General features: G+C 44.6%; 1 long non-coding RNA gene across 1 annotated transcript; it reads right to left on the bottom strand.

Annotated features, from left to right (window-relative positions):
- Window positions 1-496: 496 nt before the first annotated feature.
- Window positions 497-7,506, bottom strand: LOC144613019 (uncharacterized). Its single transcript, XR_013550328.2, has 3 exons — window positions 7,311-7,506; window positions 2,401-2,660; window positions 497-1,417 (listed from the first exon to the last, which is right to left on the bottom strand). It is a non-coding gene; the product is annotated as an uncharacterized LOC144613019 (long non-coding RNA).
- Between the last annotated feature and the right edge of the window lie 1,176 nt (window positions 7,507-8,682).

The following is an 8,682-nucleotide window of genomic DNA, read 5'->3' as shown; positions in this document are numbered from 1 at the left end:
GCGCCCAGTCCTGCAAATTAAGCTCCTGTAACCTTGAGGATACGTTAGAGCATTTTGGCTTTTGAAACCTTTGTAGTTTATATGATACTGCATCCAGCCTCCAAATATTGGATTGCATCCTTGAGATTTTTTTCTTCCCATCATGCATTTCATTCAAAACGTGGTACCTTTTACTGCTACTGATATTCTGTAAGGACGGACTCATACACAATGTCCACATATATGTGTGTGTGTGTATCATATATGTATATCATATATATATGGACATTGTGTATGAGTTTATTTATATATATATGTGTGTGTATATATATGTGTATATATACACATTGTGTATATATATATATATATATATATATATATATATATATATAGAGAGAGAGAGAGAGAGAGAGAGAGAGAGAGAGAGAGAGGGGGAGAGGGGCATGATTATACAGAAGCTGAAATCCATAGGCATTCTGTTTAAACCAGTGGCAGCTCAATGTTGAAGACATTAATATATGTTTAACTGTTTATTAGCCTGCACTTTGTATTATTTGGAATAATCAGTATATTTTATAGTGAATCCAGGGATTACCAGCTCCAAACCATTTCCAAATAGATATCACCCTGGATTTATTTACTGTCTTGCCATAAATGAATTGCTGAGGTGAAGTCAGTTAGCTCATTATAAAACGGGATATCTGCTTCTTACACAGAGTATAGGGACAGTAAGTAACAAGAAATGGAGATAATAAATCCTTTCACCTAAACTCAGCTGACATAAAAACACATCTATTTAAAATTAGTTATCTAAAAACATTTTACCAAAATGTTCATGTGATGTTTCTAACAATTAAGTCGCTTAAAATTTAATTTGGGGGTGTTAATTTTTTGTGACCATATTTGTATGTTAGTGATTATTAAATGTGATAATTTTAAAAATTGAAATATTTTTCCTCAAACCTTTGCTCACTGCTGCATTTCAAACTATTTTGTATGCTCACAGTGCTGTATGAGCACCAGTGTTATAGTAGTCCACAGTGCCCCCATGGAAATAACGTTATGTCGTGATGTCTCGGGAACTTCTGATAGGAATATGACTCTGATAATGACTGTCATGCAGGATAGCCGAGGTTATGCTGCGGTGACGATCCCGTGTCTTAATGTCGTGAGATAGCAGTCATGTTTTCTAGTCATGCATCCCATGTGCCACAGGTCCCCGGGGTTCCCTGCTCCCTGTCGTCCTTGTCTGGGGACCTTGAGCCCAGGGAAGCCCCACCACTGCTGCATGGGAAGATGGGGTGGTCCACTGGCTCTGAAAGGTGTCTGCCAGAAAGAGGCACTCACTTTGCACACATTTCTTCGGGCGACACAAATCATGTGATCACGGTTAAATTCCAGGAATAGAGAATTAATCCTGGTAGTTGTATCATGTGCCCTGAATGAAGAGAACCAGAAATATAGTGAGAAATACTAGTAATGACATCTGTTTCAAGGTTATTAGTAAAGAAAGAACAAAAGGGAGAAAGGGAGGAGAGGAAGGGGAAGGAGGAGGAGAGGAAGGGGAGAAAGAGGAGGACAGAAAGGGGAGAAGGAGGAGGAGAGGAAGGGAAGGAGGAGGAGAGGAAGGGAAGGAGGAGGAGAGGAAAGGGAGAGAGGAGGGGAGGAAGGAAAGAAGGAAAGAGGAAGGGGAGAAGTAGGGAAGAAGGAAGGGGAAGAAGGGGAGAAGGAGGGGGGAGGAAAGGGAGAAAGAAGAGAGAGGAAGGGGATGGAAGAGGGGATAGGAAGGAAAGGAGGAGGGGAGAGGAAGGAAAGGAGGAGGGGAGAGGAAGGGAAGGAGGAGGAGAGGAAAGGGAGAGAGGAGGGGAGGAAGGAAAGAAGGAGAGAGGAAGGGGAGAAGGAGAGGGAAGAAGAGGGAAGAAGGGGAGAAGGAAGAGAGAGAAAGGGGATGGGGGAGGGGAGAGGAAGGGAAGAAGGAGGGGGGAGGAAGGGAAGAAGGAGGAAGGGAAGAAGGAAGGGAAGGAGGAGGAGAGGAAAGGGAGAGAGGAGGGGAGGAAGGAAAGAAGGAGAGAGGATGGGGAAGGAGGGGAGAGGAAGGGGAAGGAGGGGAGAGGAAGGGGAAGGAGGGGAGAGGAAGGGGAAGGAGGAGGGGAGAGGAAGGGAAGGATGAGGGGAGAGGAAGGGAAGAAGGATGAGGGGAGAGGAAGGGAAGAAGGAGGGTAGAAGGAGGGGAAAGGAAGGGGAGAAGGAGGGGAGACGAAGGGGAGAAGGAAGAGAGAGGAAGGGGATGGAGGAAGGGGGAGGAAGGGAAGGAGGAGGGGGGAGGAAGGCAAGGAGGAGAGGAGGGGGAGAGGGAGGAGGTGGGGGAGGAAGAGAGAATAAAAAGAGAAACAGAAAAGGAAAGAAAAAAAGAAAACCTACCTAAAATACTTAAACTGTGCATCTGGGTGCGTCTCCTTAATGGCAAGTCACGGTGTTGGCATCCACATGCAGTTGACACGGTGGGTTTAGGAAAGGCTTGTGAAGTGGGGTGATGTGTGAGCGCGATCTTGTAGAGGAGGACCAGGAACTTAGCAGGTGACATGATCTCACAGAGGAGGACCAGGAATTGTAGCAGGTGACGTTTGAGCATGATCTCGCAGGGGAGAACCAGGGGCTTACCAGGTGACTTTGAGTGGGTTCTAGAAGAAGAGAAACAGGGACTTACCAGGGGAAGGAGAGGTGAAAGGGATTCCAGCTGTGAGATTAGCATCACTGAAGATAGAGAATCAACAAAGGAGACAGTGACTCAGAAACTGCTTTTATCTAGTTTTCAAATGACTGGACATGGTAACTTGGATTGTTGGTCACCTTGTATTCCCCATTCTATCATCTGTGGGGCAAACACATATTTCTGCCCCGTTGATTTATTTTAGGCATGACCACGGACTTTTCTGGCCAGGAGAGCGTGGCTATAATTGACAGGGTGCAAATTCTGAGCTTTGACATAATAAGGTGTCACGTGTTCCTGTTTGTCTTCAGTAGCATCTGACCTCTTTGGTAAAGAGAACGTGCCCAGATAGCTGCTTTCTCTCCAGTCAGGGCTGGTGAACGGGCCTGGGAAGTCAGACAAATAGCTCACCCCCCGGTCTGTAAATGTGGTAATAGATGCGTTTTGTCATATCACTGAGTTTTGTGTTGATCCCTTTGTTACATAGCAGTATTGTATCCACAGCTAACTAATACAGTAGAAAACTTTCTAATGTTCTGAGTTCTTTGAGGCCAAATGCTTTAAGCAAGGATTCTGGATATGTAGTGTCTGTTTTACCTCTTTGTAGGCGCGTGGGAGGGGAGGGGTGGCATGTCTATGTCTTCAAGAGGAAAGTTCCACATGGTAGCTCTTGGTCTGGATCGCTGCCAGCTTGTGCTGGACGGGGTGACCAAGATGGCGGGGAATGTCCTATGCCAGCTCTCTGCTTTGTGGGGCCCCCTGCCTGGATAGCCTATGCACGGGTTGTTAACAGGCTACCAAAGGTCGGTCGTCCTTCATGCTTCAAATCAAATTCTCTGAATTACTTTGAGAGGAACGTTCTCAGACGTAGATGCCGCATCCCTTGTTTTCAGCCCAGACTTGGAAGTGTGATGCGATGGTGAAACACTTGGGTCTGGGACTTGGCCCTGCCACTTACTAGCTGTGTTGTCTTCTGTAGATGATTGAACTTACTTAAACCTGAGTTTTGTCACGCCCAAAGTGAAATAATGATACAACGATTGCACCTGACTGTTCTTAGCTCCTCTTTGCAAAGGTATTTGGGTAATGCCTGGCGCAGTGGAAGAGCTCAGGGTTCGGCAGTGATGAAAGCACGGATGATAAGATAATGGGTTTCTGCTGGTCGCTTTTGTCACAGCTTAAAGACAGAAAAGCAAATGTCCATTTTTGTTGTCACCTTATGGATTCTACAAACTTTGCATCATTTGATTTTGGGGTAGCCTAAAGGAGAAAATGTCTTACGCAGAGTTTGTTCAGAGAGTTGTAACCTGTTTGAACCTATACTGTTTCTCGTGTACAGTCACTGTTTTTTGGTAAAAGTACAGAATTCTAAGTATTTTTAATGAAAACATGAGGTTAGGGTAATTGAGAATTTCCTGGTACGGTGATCTTTTACTTATTTATTTAAACATTTTTAATTACGTTTATTTTTTTTTTTATTCCAGTATAGTTAACAATACAGTGTTAGTTTCAGGTGCTACTTTTTTTCCCAGAAGTTTTTAAGTTTTAAGCAATCTCCACACAACATGGGGCTCGAACTACAACCCCAAGATGAAGAGGCCCACGCTCTGCCAGCTGAGCCAGCCAGGGACCCTTCTGGTGCTACTTTTAAAAATAACATGAATACACTGTATTTTCCTAGTCTGCCCCAATTTAAATCAGCTGGGTAGAAATTTTTCATTGATTGATTTAAGAAGTTAATGTTTAATTGTTCTCTGCTCTTGACCCACATGAAGACCTTATCACATATTTGGACAGATAAACAGACCATTGAAACTATTTTCATGTTTTGGTCTGGGCTCATAGAACAGTCAACTTTCATGTTGTGAAATAGACCATCATTTGAAACATTACACAAGAGGTGCATCGGAGAATAAAACATGTAAATCACGTAATTAGCTTCAGTAGTGAGGACTGAGTGTAAGCAGCCACATTTTGACCGATTGAAAATAATGACAACATCAACAAAGCTCACGAACCAGGCTACATTTACCATGTCACAGGTGAGATAGTCATAGAGTGTTTCCCCTGCCATTTTTCTTTGAGCTCCTTTTTCTCCTTTTCTCTGTGCCCTTTTAAGTTCAGCTTTAATCATAGTCTGTGTGACTGATTCTTATATTGTAGTTCTTTCGGGGATTGTGTGTGTGTGTGTGTGTGTGTTATGGGGTACATGTACAAGTTGCACAGGATGGGGATTGTGTGTCGTGTGTGTGCGCGTGTGTGCACGCGCATGCATGCGTGTTATGGGGTGCGTGTACGTGTTGTACAGGATGCACAATGCTGTGTGCAAGGTGTGTTCTGGGCCATATGTGAAGGCTACATAGAATAAGACATAGATTTCTAGAACTGCTTTGAATTTTTTTTTTTAATGTTTATTTCTGAGACGGAGAGACAGAGCATGAGCAGGGGAGGTACAGAGAGGGAGGCACAGAATCCGAAGCAGGTTCTGGGCTCTGAGCTGTCAGCACAGAGCCTGACGTGGGGCTCAGACTCTCAAACCGTGAGATCATGACCTGAGCCGAAGTTGGTCGCTCAACCGACTGAACCACCCAGGCGCCCCTAGCTCTAGTTTTTAAAAAAAAAATTTTTTTAAATGTCTGTTTATCTAGAAGTGCTTTAAATCAAGGGCAAGAGAAAAATCACTGTGATGGGTCAAGGTTCTTTTGGTTTTAAGTACCATTTCCAGTTAGTAGCTTAAGCAAAAAGTGAATGTATAGATCCTGGAAATAAAGAGTCTCAAACAGTGAATGCTAGATGCAGGCACAGCTGTTACAGGGTCAGCAGTGGGACCTTCAGGGATGTCTCCCCGTCTCTCAGTTGTCTGCTTTGTGTGGGCTTCCCTCCCATGAGTACTCAGAGGGCACGGTGGCTCCTGGCAGCTCCCCACCATTCCCTGCCTTCCTGTCAGCACTTGCAAATAGATGTATATCTGAATGGACTGGTTGTACTTTAAACACTCCTTTATGATTTTATGGGCTATTCCTGGTCCCTGACATACCCTCTCCCCTTTATTTAACCAATCAATGATTAATATTTATTCAATTATTAATATTCAATTATTAGTTTAGATTTTTCCTCCAGGGAGCCCTCCCTGATCACCTGAGACTTGGATCTCTTCATAATGTGCTAATTACACCATCTGTTCAGCCTCTTTGGGCATTTATTCCATGACTGGAAATGTATACTTTTATTTCTTTGTGCAACCTGAAACTTGATGCCTGTGAGAAAGCAGGTGCAGTGTGCTTTTCTCAGTGCCTCAGTTCCTGTTTTCCTGGAAAAATCTCTGCCTGTTACAAGTAATTATCTGAAAAAATAATCAGTAATGTGTCTTTGATCTTCACAGGCATTTCTCTCCTGGTTAAGTATGGAATGAAAATATGTGTATCTTATTAATTTGTAAAATGCCTCTGCTTCCCTCCCCCTTTCTGCACCCCCTACCCTGTATCTATTGGTATTAGCCTGCAGACATTTTGCTCCCATCAAAACAGTCTGGTGTGGGGTGTGGATTCATTTAAGCAGTTTATATCTATCTGGAAAAAAATAGTGGCACTCCTCTGAAATTGTGTATCAGGTGAGGTTTCTCGGAGAAGATAAATAGAACATAAAAGAGCTTATACCGTAATAGGTGCTGACTATTCATATTATTGTAAGCAATAACTTATTACCTGCCTTCCCTTCTCCCTCCTCCTTTTATATCCTTTCCTTGTCTCTTTCTTCCTCATCTCCATCTCTTCCTCCTCGTACTATTTCTTGTCCTCCCATCACCATCACCACCACCATCATCATCCATCACCATCTATCTATCCACCACCATCACTGTCATTATCACCGTCCTCCTCCTCCTCTTCATCATCACCATCATCATCACCATTACCATCATCATCATCACCACCACCACCACCACCACCACCATCATCCATCACCTCCTATCTATCCACCACCATCGCTATCATTATCACCATTGTCCTCCTCATCACCATCTTCTTCCTCCTCTTCATCATCACCATCATCATCACCATTACCATCATCCTCACCACCACCACCATCATCCATCACCTCCTATCTATCCACCACCATCACTGTCATTATCACCATCCTCCTCCTCCTCCTCTTCATCATCACCATCATCATCACCATTACCATCATCATCATCATCACCACCACCACCACCACCACCACCATCATCCATCACCTCCTATCTCTCCACCACCATCGCTGTCATTGTCACCATTGTCCTCCTCATCACCATCTTCCTCCTCCTCCTCCTCATCATCACCATCACCATCACCATCCCTATCATCATCACCATCCCCATCATCCATAACCACCACCACCATCATCATCACCATCATCACCTACCTGTGGATAACCATGGCTGAGTGCAAACTCAGGGGCCTGAATAGATCAGGCTGGGAATGCCTGTGCATGACATCATTTTATATGTGGTGTAAAGTTATAGGTGCCAGACTTCTTGGTGAGATTCTAAACCTAGCACCTGATTAGTCAAAGTACATTACAAACTCCTGGACAGACTAAAACAGGTTTGTGAAGATACAAAAAAAGCACAAATGATCAAATGAACCTGCTGGGTGAGTTCTGCCCCCTGGTTATCAGTTTGCTGTCTCTGCTGTACAGGCCATGTGGCCGCCAGGATAGGTGAAATGAACCACACGGCAGGAAGCTGCAGTCCCAACCACTGAGTTCACGGCCTTCGGTCTCACCAGAAGGTGTATAGTAGTGGTTGAAAGCACAGCCCCTGGGGCAAGAGATCATCAGTGTTGCCCCCTGTCCCCAACTGTATGACTGCAGTCAAGTCACATGACCTCTCCTTGTCTTTTGTGTCATAGGTCATAGTGACAGTTAAATGAGGTCATAAACGAGAAATGCTAGAATTGTGTCAGGTACACAGTAGTATATGTCTCTGTATTAGGCTTCACTTCTTTCGCTATAATAGACACTTGGACTTGGGTTATGTCTAAGATACATTTTGGCTCTGATTCTTTATGCCCCAAAGAATTTGCATTGATATTGGCTTTAAAAAATTATTTTGAGAAAGCCTGAAAGGTATTAATTGTCCCAGTTAGAAAGAGAGAAATGGAGGGGCACCTGGGTGGCTCAGTCACTTAAGTATCTGACTCTTGGTTTCAGCTCAGGTCATGATGTCACAGTTTGTGAGTTCAAGCCCCATGTCGGGCTCTGTGCTGAGAGTAGGGCCTGCTTGGGATTTTCCCTCTCTGCTGTGTGTGCTCTCTTTCAAATAAATGAATGAATGAATGAATGAATGAATGAATGAAATTGAGTCTGATAAATGTTAGAATTACTGGCCTGCAAACACTTGGCCAGCGTGTTGAAGTCCTGTCCTTCTGAGGTGGACCCTGTGGTCTGTCTGCACCATGCCTCACCAGCTTCAGGCCTAGGTATTCGTTCTGTCCCAGTTGCTGGAGATGCAGGCAGGTGACAGGTCTCAGTAGAGCCTGTCTCCAGGACTGCCTTCTGCTGAAGGGAGTCGCCGCTCCCAGGGTCGTGCCCTGCTCTCCAGGTGCCACCATCCAGTGTCTGAACCACGTGGAGGTGCAGGCCCTGCTCTTCTTCCCCAGTTTGTAAGAGCAAGGCCTTCCCAGCTCTAGACATTTCCACAGATTCCAGGAAGGCCACTGCTGGGGCCACAGCTCAGCTCAGCTCCTGCCTCTGCTGTGTCCTGCTTTCTTGGCTGCTCCAGAAGGTCCCATCCAGACAGCTTCCTGCACACAAGTTCTGTCTCAGGGATTTTGTTCTCAGGAAATCCAACCTGTGACACTTTGGAATCCTTGTCAGCTTCTTTCTGTAAGACTGGAGATGAGAACGCAGGTCTGTAAATAGACCAAAGCGGGGCTAACTTTACATTCAGTGTTTTTTATATTCTCATCAAAGTGAAGCTCATTTTAGGAGCATAGTTTTAAATTTATATTTACAGT

Source organism: Panthera onca, chromosome D1, assembly GCF_046562875.1.
Source record: "Panthera onca isolate mPanOnc1 chromosome D1, mPanOnc1 haplotype 2, whole genome shotgun sequence".
NCBI classification, from domain to species: domain Eukaryota; kingdom Metazoa; phylum Chordata; class Mammalia; order Carnivora; family Felidae; genus Panthera; species Panthera onca.
Note: the sequence above shows the minus strand (reverse complement) of the source record. Positions and strands in the feature narration are given on the sequence as shown.